This window comes from Apteryx mantelli, chromosome 1 (assembly GCF_036417845.1).
Source record: "Apteryx mantelli isolate bAptMan1 chromosome 1, bAptMan1.hap1, whole genome shotgun sequence".
NCBI lineage: Eukaryota > Metazoa > Chordata > Aves > Apterygiformes > Apterygidae > Apteryx > Apteryx mantelli.
The window spans coordinates 36331525-36347326 of record NC_089978.1 but is presented as its reverse complement, the minus strand read 5'-3'; the positions used below and the strand labels follow the sequence as shown (position 1 = coordinate 36347326).

At 39.3% G+C, this 15802-nt stretch overlaps 1 protein-coding gene across 4 annotated transcripts in view; it reads right to left on the bottom strand.

The window, feature by feature from the left end:
* The window catches only part of ELF1 (E74 like ETS transcription factor 1), a 92704-nt gene that overhangs the window by 48923 nt on the left and 27979 nt on the right, over positions 1-15802 (bottom strand). Inside the window, exon 1 of one of the 4 annotated variants that reach the window (XM_067292540.1) lies at positions 6477-6555. The exons of the other annotated variants lie outside the window; for them this stretch is intronic. The gene's annotated coding sequence lies outside the window, so the exon portion shown is untranslated. Of the gene's footprint in view, positions 1-6476; positions 6556-15802 lie in introns of those variants that run through there. 4 annotated transcript variants of the gene reach the window in all.

Genomic DNA, 15802 nt, shown 5'->3' with positions numbered 1-15802 from the left:
AGAGGAATTCATTTTCTGCTGGCCAAAGATGTAGTTTTTTGGGTTTTGTTGTGTGGTTTTTTTTTGTTTGTTTGTTTGTTTTTTTAACTGAAGCATAACTACACACCAAGTATATATGTTAAAGGAAGCACTGACAAAAGGCCAGTGGAGGTCAGTTGCAAGCCAGAAGTTTCTTATTCCATGTGACCTTTTTCAGTCAAGCATAGGTAATTCTAGATCAGTTAAATTTCCACAAGACCTCTCCTACGTATGCTGCAGAAGATGCTACAGTACCAAGATCAGTAATAATCCTTTTATAACTTCTCCAAAATAGCTTTTTAGCATTCTGTGGCTTCCCTTTTGCAGTCTGCCTATTTTTAACTATTCAAACCGGACTGTCAAGCAGGATGAACAGAACATTTACATTATTTCCAAATTACTCTCTCTGTAAGTTGTACTCATAGAAATACTCTGTGATTTGCCTTGGTAAATTTGAATATTTGAGACATTTGAGAATTCTAAATTTGATTTAACTGACATGCACCAACTAAAAAGAGGCATAAACTGATCTGAGCACAGCTTGTGTTCACTGGACCCTCCCCTTCCACATACACATGCTCTTCTAGTCATAGTTTGACATTTTTTTAGACCTCATACTTCCATCCAAGGCTGCATTCAGCCTATCTGTCAGTCTCAGAAATGTAAAGGACCTTACCTTTGCAGCGTCTTTAAAGAATCAGTGCGAAAATAGAGCAGATTAGGAAATATTTCTGCTGCTGGCCTCCTATTTGCTGTCAGCAATACGAACAGTCAAAGCCCTCTAGAGCAGGCTGTTATTAGTCAGCTAGACTTGAAATTCCAGTTCTTTTACATTGCTGTCTATTTTCCTTCATTAAGTTAGCCTGTCCTACCCTGGTATCAGATTACACGCAGCCAACATTTATAGCACCTTGCAAAACAGTCAAACATATCACATACCTGAGTCTGCCTATACCTGTTGCTCTCAATGTTTAACCCTTGCTACCAACAGGAAAAACTCAAATCATTAAAAAAAAAAAAAAAAAAAAAAAAAAAAAAGCATCAAAGGAGTCATTTTCCTTCTTACCTGACAGCTAAAAGACATCTTTAAATTTTATTTTGTACTCTGAAAATACATGCTCTGAAATACCCACAAAACTCAGAAACCAAGCAGCAAAGAGAGATTTGTACTACCTGACACATGAACCCATATCCCATAGACACTTGCTGCTTATTTTAATAGCTTTCACCACCTCGGAAAACACCCCTTGCAGAAACCCCATATGACTTGGTTCGGGTTCAAGATAATCTATCTGCACTAATTCCTCATCTCCCTTCAGCTCCCCGTGACGACTTATAGCCCATCATCCTTTTCTGGAGGCTGTGCTGCCAATCCTATTTCCACAGTCTGGAGTCCTCAGTCTAGACACTTGAGGCAACAAGTTAAAACCATATAATGCTGAAAAAAAAGTAGCAGCAGTTTCTCTCGCTGGTGCCACAGCATGGCTCGTGATTTATGCAAGGCACCTGGCCAGCCCCATGAAATATCAGTTGTGATGCTGATGCTGCAGAGGACTACACAAGATATTTTATCTGTTCTTGTATGACAAGTAGCTCAGCTTCTGTACATGCACATCACATTTCAGAATTAGACAGACTTGTCCATTTTTCTGAAATTAACAATAACAGGTAAAACTGCTACCCTCATACAACTCAGGCAATTCAAAGAGCATGAATGAAGCACACAAGGAGAGTTTTAATTGCTCGTTTCTTTAACCTAAATCTGTAATTAAGTAATTTTTTAAACCCTTCAGACAAGAATCACAGATCCAATTAAAGCAAAGAAAAAAAAAAAGGCTAAGAGAGGTTCGGTTGAGAAATAGTACAACATAGATCATAAAGCAGCACAACCAACACTTCTCAAACCCCTTTCTTAACAAGTCGCCAATTAAGGTTTTGAGTCTTTCAGAGAGTCTGGCTCCAGATTTAGAAAAGCACTTAAATATAAAGTTAACATTGTGGTTAACAGTGACACATGGGTAAAACAGAGATAGAAACATCATATTTTCAACCCCTCTTATTTATAGAGCTTATCAGTCAAAACACATTTTCACAAACTATGTCTGAACCTTTTTAATCTATTTGTTGCAAGGAGCCTCATTTAACTTTCCTCACAGCTATTATAAATGAAGCACTCTATGTCAATGCATTTACAATGATTATGCTATGGGAATTCAACAGTGCCATTTTTTCCAGTAAGCAAGAGCAGATCTGTGTTCTCCAGTCTGGAAGAAGATACAGCATAGTTTGTGTAAGGTGCCACAACAAGCGGGTTCTTGATATATCTCTATAGATCAGTTTTGCCACTTGTTCAGCCACAACCACCAGAAGTAATTCTTCGTATTAGATCTTCTTGAAACAAACATAGTTTGAAGAGTGAACTAAGACAAGCACTACTGTGCAATTATTTTTAAGGGTTTGAAGCATCCAACAGTACACAGTCACAAGGTTATTTATGAGGTTGGGACAGTAGAGACAGATCTCAGTCAGCAAATCTCTCAGAAAAGGTAGCTGAATATCTTACTATGCCAAAATCACCAAACTGATGTTTGCACTAAGCTTTCAAAAAAGAACACCCTACAGTGAGCGACACCACCTCATAACATTTCACAGGTTGAAACACCTGATTCAAAAGCCTGTAGAAACAAGAATGAAAGGTAATATAAGGAGAAGTTCAAAGTATCAAACCCTACCTATGGCCAAGCAGATTGATAAGAAACACCAGCAGATAGGGAAGTAATATTTTTCAGTCAGAATTTATGAATAACCTCCCAGTAACCTCCAGAGCAGACAAGTCTGGGTTTTTTTCCCCCACCATTTGCCTTTTCTAATGAAACTGCTTTTTAGCTTTAGCGCATTCAACTCTTATTTTTGGCTTAATTGCGTTCCGCAATTCAAGAACTCATATAAGCCATGATAACCTCGTTCTTTTAAAGGTGACAACAAAGGAAATTACACTCTGTCTTGTCTCAAGGAAGACTCCTAAATCAAGGCATCAGGCCTTTGTGAGATGAACTCTTCCATTTGATTTCCATTTTATCATATTTTCTGGATCACTGTAGCTGCAACTCACATCAGCTAAAGAGCTAATAAAATGTTATTTAGGAAAATGATATAATAAGGGAGCTGAGCTTCAAAACTCAACGGTCCCACCAAAGGGCTAAAACTCATTTGGGTGAGAAGGCTGCAATTGCACCTTTTCACTTAGCAGTATGAGTCATAGCTCTGAACTCGTACGTGCTTTCTGCATGGGTAATTTGTACTTGTGTTCCTGGTCACAGCTCACCAAGAAAGAAGGTACGAAGTAAGAAAATACCTCAGATACGCTCAAGTAAGCATGGTTAGTAAATTCTCCTGCAGCACGCAGGAAAGAGAGCAAAGTCACCTGCCAACCAGTTTGCTCTGAACTCACGGAACATTCTCAAAACGGTAGTTTAAAACTGAACCTGAAATTGGAAATGACTTAAAAAACGCCCAAAACCAGGAACATTACATGGCCTTGGTTAGAAAGGGTAAGCATTACATACCCAGAGGGACTCCAAAAAGCAAAACAAAACAAAAACCCCTAGGCTCTCACTGCAACTTGTTTGGTACACAAACCACCTTGCTACTAGATGGCCAGCCACTTATGGGTGTGGAGGGCACACACAGAGCTCTATGTGCAGGTTATCCCAATAATCACATCCAATTCAGACTCATCAAATATACCTTTCGCCACTGTACCTAGAAAAAGGTGTAGAAGTGTTTCTTTAAAACTTCCTGACATTTCTCCCTTGTCCCTGCAGAGATATTAGGTTTGTGTTTTTCCCCTCAACTTTGCCGTATTTTTTTTCCTTCTTTCCCCTATCAGCATCTTCAACATTAACTCACTTGATCTGTATTGCTAAGGTGACAGTTTTGAAAGGCACAGAATTCTATTTTCTCTCATTTCTGACGTCAATGTATCTTTAATTTCAGCCAGTTTTTAAATAGATAACACTCAGATTCCAGGTGTTCGCCAAGTCAGGCATTCCCTGCACGGCTGCGCTGTATTCCAAGACAGCCATACCCTTCACCAGTACGTTCAGTATGACATTTGGCCAAAGGCTACTGCTGGGTTAAATCATCAGGTGCAGAAGGCTACTCAGATTGGACGGGAGAGGGGAGAACCACCACAGTGTAAAGAGCGCAGCCATTTCTGCCGTGTTGAACAGCTATCCAGGACGCAACACGCGGCAGATCTGCTTTGTTTTAAACAAATGTCTGCAGCCAAATGTTAGGTAAAGAACAAATCCTTGAAAACTGCATCTAAAACCATACCTTAAAAAACTATGCAAGGCCAGAGAGGCTTACATAGTTGTAGTGGGGAAGAATGTTCACTCAACCCATAATTAAAAGTCAGATAATACTTTTTCATATGCCCTAAAATGCCATGTACCCACTCAGATTACACTGAAAACATGGCCCCTCATGGGGCCTATGGTAATTAAAATAATAAACACATTAACTTGCACCTATGTAGGATAAGATGGAAATTAATATTCCGATGTCATTTAAGAACTTTTCTTCTTATAGATCAGCATAGTTTAAATTTTAGATTCTAAAGTATTTGTATAGGGTGGGATTAGGCAGGGAGACTATTTGTCTGGGGAATTTCAAACTAGTGAACTTGGCTATTAAGAGAATACAAATTATCTTCCAGCTTGTTGCTAGACTAACAATACTCACTGTGGGGTTTTGACTCGTGTTTCATCAGTGTTCAAAGACCAACAAGGTTAATATAAAAAAGCAAAAAACATTTCTCTTAAGAGTTATGTGGAAAAAGGAGCAGGGTCTGCAAAGGGCCCTCCAAGGAAGGCAACGTCTGGACAGGCCAGTATTTCTCATTTCATAATGTCTGGAGAAATGCTCACACTGAAGCACAAGTCACTCTTGCACGAGCATGCACCTGCTCCAGGGAGACACAGGAATTCGCTGCTAATGAACTCGACACAGAATGTATATGGTCTATATGAAAAGACCTACAACAGCAGGTCTTTTGGAAAGTTTCGGAGCTCCCGCAGAGCGGGTGTAGAGAAATTCAAATCCCACCCCTTCCTCATTTCATCATGCAAGTTCCTACGTCTTTTGCAGAACTGAGTTACGTGTCAGCAGTGGTGGCTCTGCAGGTTCCTGTGCTGCTCAGCTGCAGCTCCTGCTATAGGACAGTGAGAGTTAATCTGATGCCCCAGCTGCGGATGGAGGCCAGGTGGCTGAGCCAGAGGGACACACAAAATCCCTTGGTCACCTGGGGCTGAGTTGTGTGCCCAGCTCAGTCTCCTCCTGCAACAGAAAGCAATGCAACTTCACCACAACCTCCTACTTGTGCCCTGTTCCTCCAGCCATCTTTCCACCTCTCCTCTGCTCCCCAGAATGAGTAATACAGATATTACAGCATTTGGGCTCACAGATTTTGATATGCAGCTTGTAGAATCAGATTGCCACTCTTGCTATACAGGCTTAAAGGGCAAAGGCACTGTACTCCACATGCTTGTTCACCTGGGCCCACACGCACTCTCTTGGGTGCTGTCTGAATGAGGCCATTACCCAAATTCACCCATGCCTCCCAAAGGAGAAAACCCCAATGGTGTCACATAGCAGAAAAGAATCAGGTGGAGACCCACTAACACAGCTTTGATGGTCAGGAAAGAGGGTTTTTTTGTGAGAGTTTTTCCTCAGTCGACTCAAAGAAGTAGGATTTTTCCACTAAACTCACTTAATTCCAAGAGACTCAGGCACATGTGTAAAAAAAGGACTTTGGTTGCTCAAGGCTTTTTCTGTCATCAAGAGGAGAAAAGGTGGGTTGCACCTCCTGGAGAGGTCAATTTTTCTCCATTCATTATAGGATGTCAGCATAAGATAACTAAGCTCCCTACTTTAGGCACTGCCTAAATTATCAGGAGTTGATCCAGACCTTGATTCATTTAGGTCTCCAAGAAAATAAGCATGTGGTGCAGCTGAAGCAAGCACTCCAGCCTCCTTCGCAGTGCCACAGCCTCAGCAGGCAAGGAGCACCCCAGGAGACATCAGTTCTGTGTTCAGAAAACTTTTAAATTATCATAGAAATGAGAGACGAAACAAGCATTTTATCCATCACTTCCACCCTACCCTTCCCTCTCCCCGTAAGGCATTCGACCTGCACACAGTCACAAAAAAGAACAAGAGAAAGCTGAGGTTAAAGTGGAAGATTAACCATTACCATAAACAAGGTAACACAGGGAGAGTTTGCTTTACAGATTTTCTAAATCACCCCTTAGTTATCCTCCAGCCTCCCTTCTTCTCCTATTGTTAAATATTTGATCTGCTTATAGGAAGCCTTAATTTCCAATCAAATGTGGTTTGCTATGATACAACAGATTAACTTCAAAATTGTGGGTGGGTGAGAAAAAACAACACCACACCTTTTGTCAAGACACTGTAACCTTGAAGCAGTGGTTCTCAGAGGTGTTCCTCCCCCAGAGATGCATGCCATATTTGTGACCTTCGCCTAAAAAAGAAAAAAAAAAAAAAAAAAAAAAGTGTTCAAAACTAAAAGAAATCAGGCTTCTAGTCCATGTTAAAAACTCAAGAGCTGGTGCCTTTCACAGGGGCAAAAATCCAGATTTTGGCCTTGTAATACTCACCCCTGGCCCTGCAGAAACTCAAGGAGAGCCAGGAGCTCAGGTCTTGAGTTGAGGCACCACCGAGGGCCATCAGCGGGTGCCCACATCTGCGAGAGCAACCCTTCTGCTGAGCACAAAACTGCTTCGAACACTCGTAACCATCTCCTCCCCACTTCAAGCACAGGGCGTGACGCACATTGCTTTATAACCCAAAAAAAGTCAGACAAAAAAACCCTTCCCGATCTGATCTTACTGTCCTTGCAACCTTTTCACACTCCCCATACAGAGGATGGGCTTCTCAGGCTGAAAACCTTTGCTTTATAGAACACATAACACAGAAAAAATGTTTTATCATGCAGCAAAGAAATCTCTCTACCCTGTGCTGCCTAATCAACAAATAAACAGTTAAAAAATAATAATAGTTCCGGGAATTACACTGTTCGTCACAGGAGGAAGAAAAGAATATCAAATCAGACAAAAGGCAGAAACCTTAATCCACAGTTTCCGTTCTAATATGATTCTAATGTGCAGAGTACTTAGTTCTCCAAAATCTGCTGCTGCTAAAGATACTCTTAGGGTTCTAGCTGAGATAAATTAACTATGCTGTAATAATATACATAAACTAATAATATGTATATATAAAGTAATAATATGTATATATATATAAAGTAATAATATGTATATATATAAAGTAATAATCCAGTCAAAAACAGGTAACTGAAGAATTATGAAGGAAATCTCTAAAAATCATGAGATTTAGTGCAAAACTATCACGTTAAAAAAAAATTTTTTTTTTTGAAATTTCAGAGTGCACTTGTAACAACTTGTTTAATGAAAAGACAAAATTTCCTGAGACACATGTGAATCCACAAGTGGATTAACAAAAATATAAATAAATAAAACACCCTGCAGATTACAGGATCTTGCAATAAAAACCTCACAGGGTCAAGAAACATGGCAATTCTCTGCCCAGAAAGACATTCATGAAATTGTGTGTTTTCATGCCCAAACAACCCTTCTGTTTTTCATATGCGTTTAAAAACTGCAGTGTTAATGGCAGTGAAAAAGTAGTACTGGACCTCAGCTCTCACTGCTTTAGTGATAACTCCTGTAGTTATTATTTTACAGTTATGCTTCAAGAATTCACGTACTGCTTTCTCTTGAACTAATTAAATTCTGGTCTTTACTCTCAGGTATCCAAATAAGGGTCTCAGATTGCTAATAAAAATCAAAAGTACATAGACATTAATAGTTTTTTTGAGAACACAGTTTGTTACACAATGGCTGCCTGTGATAGAAACTAAAGTAGAGTCATCTCTCAGTGCATCTGTTCCCCTGCTCGTGGTTTAACTGACAGGAAGCAGAGACACAGATATGAGGACAAAACGGCAAGTGTTTCCTGCCTTCACGGCTACATCTTTCCCCCAAAAAAACTTGTTACAGAACCACCCTGTCGTCCTGCAAGAGCTACAGCTTTACATGACAAGGAGGAGCTCAGTGACACCTTCTTCCCACCTCCCCAGCCCCTCCTCCCCTCCCCCCCCCCAAAAAAAGTCATGCCCACGCAAAAAGGCAGTCAGCTGGATAAACTGTAATAAAGCCAAGCTTACTGAAACGTGGCCCTGTAAGTCTACCAAAGCACTATATAAAATGCTGGTCACAGCTTCTCTTCTAGCACGGCCCAGGACATCTCTGGAGGTTTTAAGACCTGTCCTTCCCCAGACTGGCTTTTAAACTACCAAGAAACCAAATTATTTGACTTTATAGATAAGCAAACAAACAAGCAAGAGATCTTCAGAAATGAACCACAATCAATGGCAGAAACCATACTGAGAAACTGCCTAACGCAGCCCCAGCACGTCTGCCGAATGGGATCATCCTCTCCTAGGAAAGGGGAAAGGTTAGATGGTGGCTCTTCTACCTCTAATACCTGTTACCCTACCACAAAATGGAAACACTAAGTTTTTAGTACCAACAGGAAAAGTGCAAGAACCAATATGGATTAAGCAAGCAAAGAATCAACTGCTAGACAAACTGAAATTTCAAAAAACAGCAGAAACTGGCACAGTTGTAATATCCAGTTTTATATGCAGATCTGATACATATTGTAATGTATATATTGTAGGTATACTTGTAATATCCAGATTTTATATATATTATATATACCTACATATATAAAAAGAGCAATATGCTACACTTAGCCTCTCTTTAAGTAAAGCCTTCTGCTCAGTCCCAGATTACCCCATAATACAGCCTGTCAGAAATCTTCTCCTCAGACAGTCTGAAGAATTGCTATCTACCTCAGAGTGGGGTGAGACTTCGTATGCTGCCCCATCAGTGGCCAGTTGTCTTGTCATAAGTGTATAAAATTGAACAAAAGCAATTTTGAGCTGAATACCTGGCAAGGTTTCCCACTGAAGTACTAGAAGACACATCACTCAAGTATATTAAGTTGAAACATAAAAAAACAGCTGATACCTAGTAGATTTAACACTATTATCTACCACTACAGTCCAGGAGCATTTTTGATGTAAACTCAAAAGCAGTTTAAAAAAAAAAAATCATTGGATTTCATAGAGTTTCTGCCATTTCAACCTTTATGGGACCAAGACTCTCCATCCTAAAGTACTGTAACCAGGAGATTTTGGGAAACGTGTACAAATATTGATCATCACTTTCAGTGTAAAAAACTGTCTCAAAGTCAGTACTTTGCAATATTTTCTGAAAATGCCAAGGTTGCAAATTCTCCTGATCTCTGCCTAGAAAACTGTTCTGTGAGTAGGTGCCTTCAAAAGGGCGCGCTTCGTCCTTTCATGTGCTCCCGTCTGAGCTCTGTCATCATTCAGGTTATCCCTAAGAACTGCAGCTGTTGAGTGGTTCAAAAGACAAGATTATTCCTTCGATGTAGCTGGGCCTTGATCCATTCATGCCCTGAAAGTCAGAAAAAGCCCTCAACAGGACCCATCGGAAACCAACAGAAAGCCAGTGGAAGAACTTGAGCAGAAGCTCGCCTCTGCAGCATTTCTTATGGCCACTTAGGACTGAAGTTCCACTTCTGACACGCAAGTAACCCCAAACAGTCAACAATTAAAAAAGATACAAAGTAACAGTTGCTCAAAAGCCCTTCTGAACAAAAAAGCCTTGCAGCATGATCTGAACCTTACTAAATTTTGCTGTTTTGGAAGAAGGACTTAGAAAAGGACTGAAGAAAAAAAAAAAAAAAGTATTTTCCATCTCAGATTCCAACAATACTATGTAGCCAACAGCATTTTATAGATTCACTTCTTAGTTTGTAAGTCACATTGGTCATATCTTGCAACATGTACTGGCAGGATTCAATGTTTTCCTAAGAAAAGTGGGGTGGCAGGGATGCTGACAATGATCCAGAAATAGTTTACTCTGAAGTTGGATATTCTTTTTAACCCTGAAAGTTCATCTGTGTCCCACTAACGAATCACAAATTTTATTACAGCAGATATTTCAAGATAGTCATATATATTATTTTCATGGTGTATTATTATTTATTAGCTCCAAGCATAACACAAAAAGCTGTTATCAACAGGCATAATCATCTCTGGTATATTATTTATACACCATGAAATTAGCCTAAAAAATTAATGTAACACAATTTTAGAGCTGTAATAAAGGTAGGGGTTTCATTTATATATTAATTTGATTGTTGGGCACCTTAAGATTGTGTAAGCTTTCATACTCTGTATATTTCACCAAAAGTGAGAAAGAAAATGCTGTGATATTTACATTTATAAAAGTTAACAAACCAAATGATAATAATCGGGATTTCCCAATTCTTAAAAAATTGAAAATTTTGAGGAATATCCTCAAAGAAGCTGCTGCATGGCAGCAGCAAGGCACAGCGATGCTCTTAACAGCCAGCTTATACATTTTTCATCTAACTTGGTTATAACTAGCATGGGAGGAGTGGTCTCCACAGAACTGCTTTTCCTGCAGAACAGCTATGAGTCAACTTGTTTTGTGCCTCCAAATCTATTAATCTAACTGCCTTGCTACTGGTGTATTTTTCTGGGGAGGTGGGAGGAATCACACCAGCACCTCAGCAAAATGCCATGCAGAGAGAGGAGCAAGAGTGAAACCAAGAAAACTGAGGTCCACTAACCAGGCACCAGAGAAGACAAGAAATAAACTGCATTCATAGATTTCTATTTGTTTTAATCAGTTTTAATAAGGCAAACATGAATTTTTAATTCTATGGTGTCCCTTTAATAAACATTCAAAGATGACATTTTCTAGATAACCAAGGAATTTTTTACAATGTTGACTTACCAAGCAGAGCACAATAACCAGCTATTCTGTTTGCACTAAGAGGGAGTACAGTGCAATGAGTTAATAATTTATCACAGCATTGCTCTTGGCAACTGACCATAATCAACTTCTAAAATTCTTCCCAGTTCTTACATTTTTAGTCTTAGTAATAACATTGCATCTTTAGATTTTTAGATCTATCTTAACATTTTCTAGCTGAGAAAGGCAGAGCTTAAACTCCTCTAACACCTGCTTTCCTCTTGTATTGTTTCAAGGCTCAGAGCAAAGGTCATCATTTCAATAACCTGATTTAGCAGACAGGAATAACTAGAACATTTTTAACAAAGCAAGAAGTTCACAACATTCTTTTAAAAAGCTGCAGCAGTAAAATTCTCATCCTTGTGCTTCCTTCTCCCTGTTCTCCCCAAAGGAAAACGTACAACATCGAAACAAAACAAAACAAAACACTATGCCTTTCCCCCACCAAAAAAATGTTTCAGGGTTTAATTCGCACACGTTCTACAACAAGCAAACATCTTTGCCTCCCATTTTCTGGCACTGAGAGTTACCTCACTACATAATTTTCATCCAATCTAATTTATTTGTTAATAAGCTTGTCTTCTCATTCCTTAGGATGTAGCCGTAGCACTCAGACAATTCATTTGGAGGACAAGTCAAGGGAGTTTAAACGGGATGCAGAGAAGAGAGTTCACTGCTCCTGCAGTCTTGTCCTAATTACCGCTTCAATGAAACCCGGGCTATGGACAGTTGTCCTCTTCCCAGGACAATTGCGCTGTTCGCCCTCCCCCTATTTCCCAACCACAGCTTATGGTTTCTGCTCCCACAAATGCCTCAGCCCAACTGCTCCTCAGTCAAGCCCTAACCTGGTTCAATGGGCTGCCTTACTGCTCATGGCATGAACAGCCGATTTGCCACCTCAGCTCACTTTGCCTGAAGCAGATGAGGGATTGCTCACACAGACAGTTCAGAGAGCAGATGGGAGAGGAGAGTAATTAGACACTAGGAAAAAAATCTATGGTATCAATGAGAAAAAAAACAAAGGTGGTACCTTTCAAGCAGCACAGAGGCAGCTGAAAGAGCAATCTCACAGCCTCGGCCAAGGAAACATCTAGGCACAAACATGCCCAACCTCTATTAAACTTAGCTTTAGCTAAACTGAAACAAGTTGTACTGGCGCAAGTTCGCGTGCTGTCGTTCATGTGTCAAAACATATGTCTAGAGTTTAAATCACAACTGGAGCTCAACTAGTTCAACTTACTCTTGCGTCAGGAACCTAGAGGTAAGCCAAGAGCCTCAGTGGATGCCATCTCGCTAGTTGAGCGGTTTAAGTATCGACAACTTGCCTGGTCCAAACCCTCCTTCTGGGCTTCAGGGCAGGTCCACTTAAGCCACTGCTGTGTGGGTTTTAAGGGATACTCAGTGAAGCGATGAGGGTGGTTACACACGTAATCCTTGCTTATGAGTGAAAACAAGCAACTGGGCTGAGGCTCGAGCACACTTAATGGGCACACGGGCTGGGGAAGCTGAAAACATGTGAAGGTACCAGAGACAGCATCAAGGCACTAGTAGTATTTGCCCATCTCGTTCATAAATACCAGACTTGTTCCACATAGGTCATATAACAACAGGTTCTTTAAACACAGCCTCTGTCAGCCTTAAAAGAATACAAAGCTGGATTGTCTGCACAGTCTATCAAAAAAAAAAAAAAAAAAAGATTAAGTCTTTTCCTGATTTCACCTTATTTAGAGATTCTTGCATAACGCAACAAAAATGAATCTGTAAGCTCATAAAACTTCCCATTAACATTGTACAGACAACCAAAGGGGATGTAGGTGAAACCCTCGCAGTTCATATCAGTACAGTATGCACAGGTCAGTGGTTCCAGGTCTCCTCCTAAAGAGCAGTGGTTATTCTCCTAGCTAGCTATTTGCAGCTAGTAACTGCTGCTGTCTCTCTCCTCAGATAAACACATTTTTAATCCCAGTATATCAATATAATGATGTCACAGTTCTTTTCAGGTGTTTGAGATTCCTGGCAGTACAACCTAAAATGTTTCCTAAGTCCAGCTGAAGGTAGGACACATGTAAGAGAAGCTTTAAAAGCTATGAACATCAGGATCAATGCACAAAATATATTTAACATCCTTTCTAACTATGGGGCTTCAAAGTATTAAATCTTTTCTACGAAACTCACTACTATTTTATCAAAACATTTGAAGGACCAGGCAAAACTACTTTATTTTGTAGTGTGGCCAAAGTATCACCAGTAACAAATGTTAGAAGAATGATTTTTAGTCCATTACCGCTGAAAAAATGTTTAATACAACTCATTTGAAGGACTATATTAAAAGACAATTAGCTTTTTATAAAAACAAGTGGTTGAATGTTGTATTAAATAAAGCAAGTATAATTATACATGTCTTCCAAAAGTGAGTGCTTAGGAAGATATTCTAAAAATAGTAATTTTCTTCTCTGTTTTCTTCTCAGGACATCCCTCCATAGTACAATGTTAAATGGTTTAACTTAATGGCTTCCTATATTATGGCTCCATCACACAAATTAAAATTTTATTTCTCTTAGTTGCTTCACAGGCAACCTATTTCAATGTTGGTTTTGGCTGACACTAGAAGAAACATACTTTTTGAATACAAAAAGGTCAGTATTTGTAAAAATACTGCAAATTGACTCTAGCATTCAAACAAACTTGAAGCTGTTTCTCAACACAGAAAGTTTCATTTTCATTCATATGTCTAAACCACCTTTGCGTTAAAAAAAAGTCCCCAAATAGACACTTCCTCTCTACAGTTCCTTCTTTTCTCTTTTTGAAATAAACAAAAGTTTTTTTTTTTTTTTTAAACAGGATTCCACCATGTCAATAACATAATATGAAAGGCAGCTGGAGCGCCTTGCTGGGCTCACAGAATTCTCTGTAAACTAGCTCAGAGGTACTGATAGCCAGTAAAGTAAACTCTTGCAATTTGTGTTGGCCTGACACACCTTCCACTTGACAACACGTAAGCTTCATAATTATTTTCTTCATAGCTAGTACCCTTGTTCACTTCCCATGTTCAATTTACAGCCACTGTTAAAAGTGTGAATAGTTATATAGCCCAAATAGTTTACAGAGACACTGGAGAAGGCGGCAGGGGGAAATAACAGCGCGAAACAGCAAACATGCCAAGAGAATGGGAGTGGATAATGTAACAACTGCCTCCGAGGAACATGTCAGGCCAAATTCTGCCTTCAGCAGACAACAGGCAACTCCTGGTGCCTTCAAGACAGTTTTGGAGAGCTGTTTCTAAGAGGATCTTCTTCTGGTTGGAAAAACAGCCTGCACTAAAACAAGCCATGCCATCACATCCTTGAGAAATTATTCGTGTTAGCTCCAAAATTGTCTAGTCTTTCACATGCAGCATGCACAAAGAGGAGAAAAATAACAGTATCTGTGTGAACTTGCTTTTAACTTGAAATTGAGTCTGTTTGGAAGAGCAAGTTAAACATTAATTTTCTGACAGTGGACAGCCCTAGGTATCGCAAGTTGTAACTGTAGTTTCACAATCACATTTTTGTGTTTCTTTCCCTAGCTCCAATATAAATCTGCACAAACAGCAAAATAACTAGAAAGCAGAGGACAGCAGAAGTGACTTGATACAAAGCTCAGAGGAGTAGCTTTCTCCTAACCTGTTTTACTAAACTAGTCAAAAGACCTAGTCAACAACACATTACATCTAGAGAAACATACAGAGGGATGAGATAGTATATAGCCACAATACATGTTAACATTTTCTTTCAACAGTAGAGGACAATTTCAACCATTCAAGCTCTCATTCCTCTCTCCCAGTTCTGAAGAGCATCCTCATGTGGCAAAACATTTATACCAAGCCCACTTAAGGTTAGTCACTCAAAAAGAAGTCAACCCACCTACGTGTTGATAAGTTAGTTTGAGAACTCGTTCCACATTTACCTAAGTGATGAGACAGTACGCTCACACTAACTATCTAGAAAGAAGTGTGAAACAGTCTTGCAAAATATATAAAAATGTATATATTTACACACACGCACAGCTCCCTGGTAGATGCAGAAATGTTGATGATCAGTTACATATAGGATATTCTAGAAACAGAAGAAAATGTCTAATGATAAAGGCAGACAAGAACATTCAATTCATCTAGAAACAACCCTTTCCCACAGTTCCCAACCTATATATTTGGCATTCCTATTCCTAGCAAATTATCTTTAGTATTTTTTCCAATGTGGAAAGAAATAATTTGACCAAAATTGAGAATTAAAGGCTCTTTCAAGGCTAACAAAATGGTCGTAGTTTTGGGATTAGAAATTTAACCTAGTACAAAGTCACATGTGACTTGAGCTGACTGATCTCTAAGGACAAATAAATGACCTGAGCTCTAGCCATACAATTCATCACTAAAGATAGCTGTTAGGTAGTTAAGGCCTAAAACACATCAAGGTAGGAATGCATAAACTTTAGTCCCTGATAGGATCCTTATAGCACAAAGACTGACACAGTTGAAATCTTTGCCTGAAGACAGGCCCATACCAAAGAATAAATCATTTTTACCTCTACACAGATTAGTGCCTTCATGTCAGGAGAGTGAAAATGTCTAGAGCATTTCACATTGCTGCTGCAGACTTTTGATAAGTAAAGGACTTCAAATTTCAGTACATAGAGTCTCTGTCAAATACATTATCTGGCAAGGAACATTTAAATAAGATTTAAGAATGCAAATAATCTCTAAAGCACATCAGTAGCATTAAAAGGATAAGCATGGTAAATCACTGGTTTATTTTAGAGAAGTTTCAGTG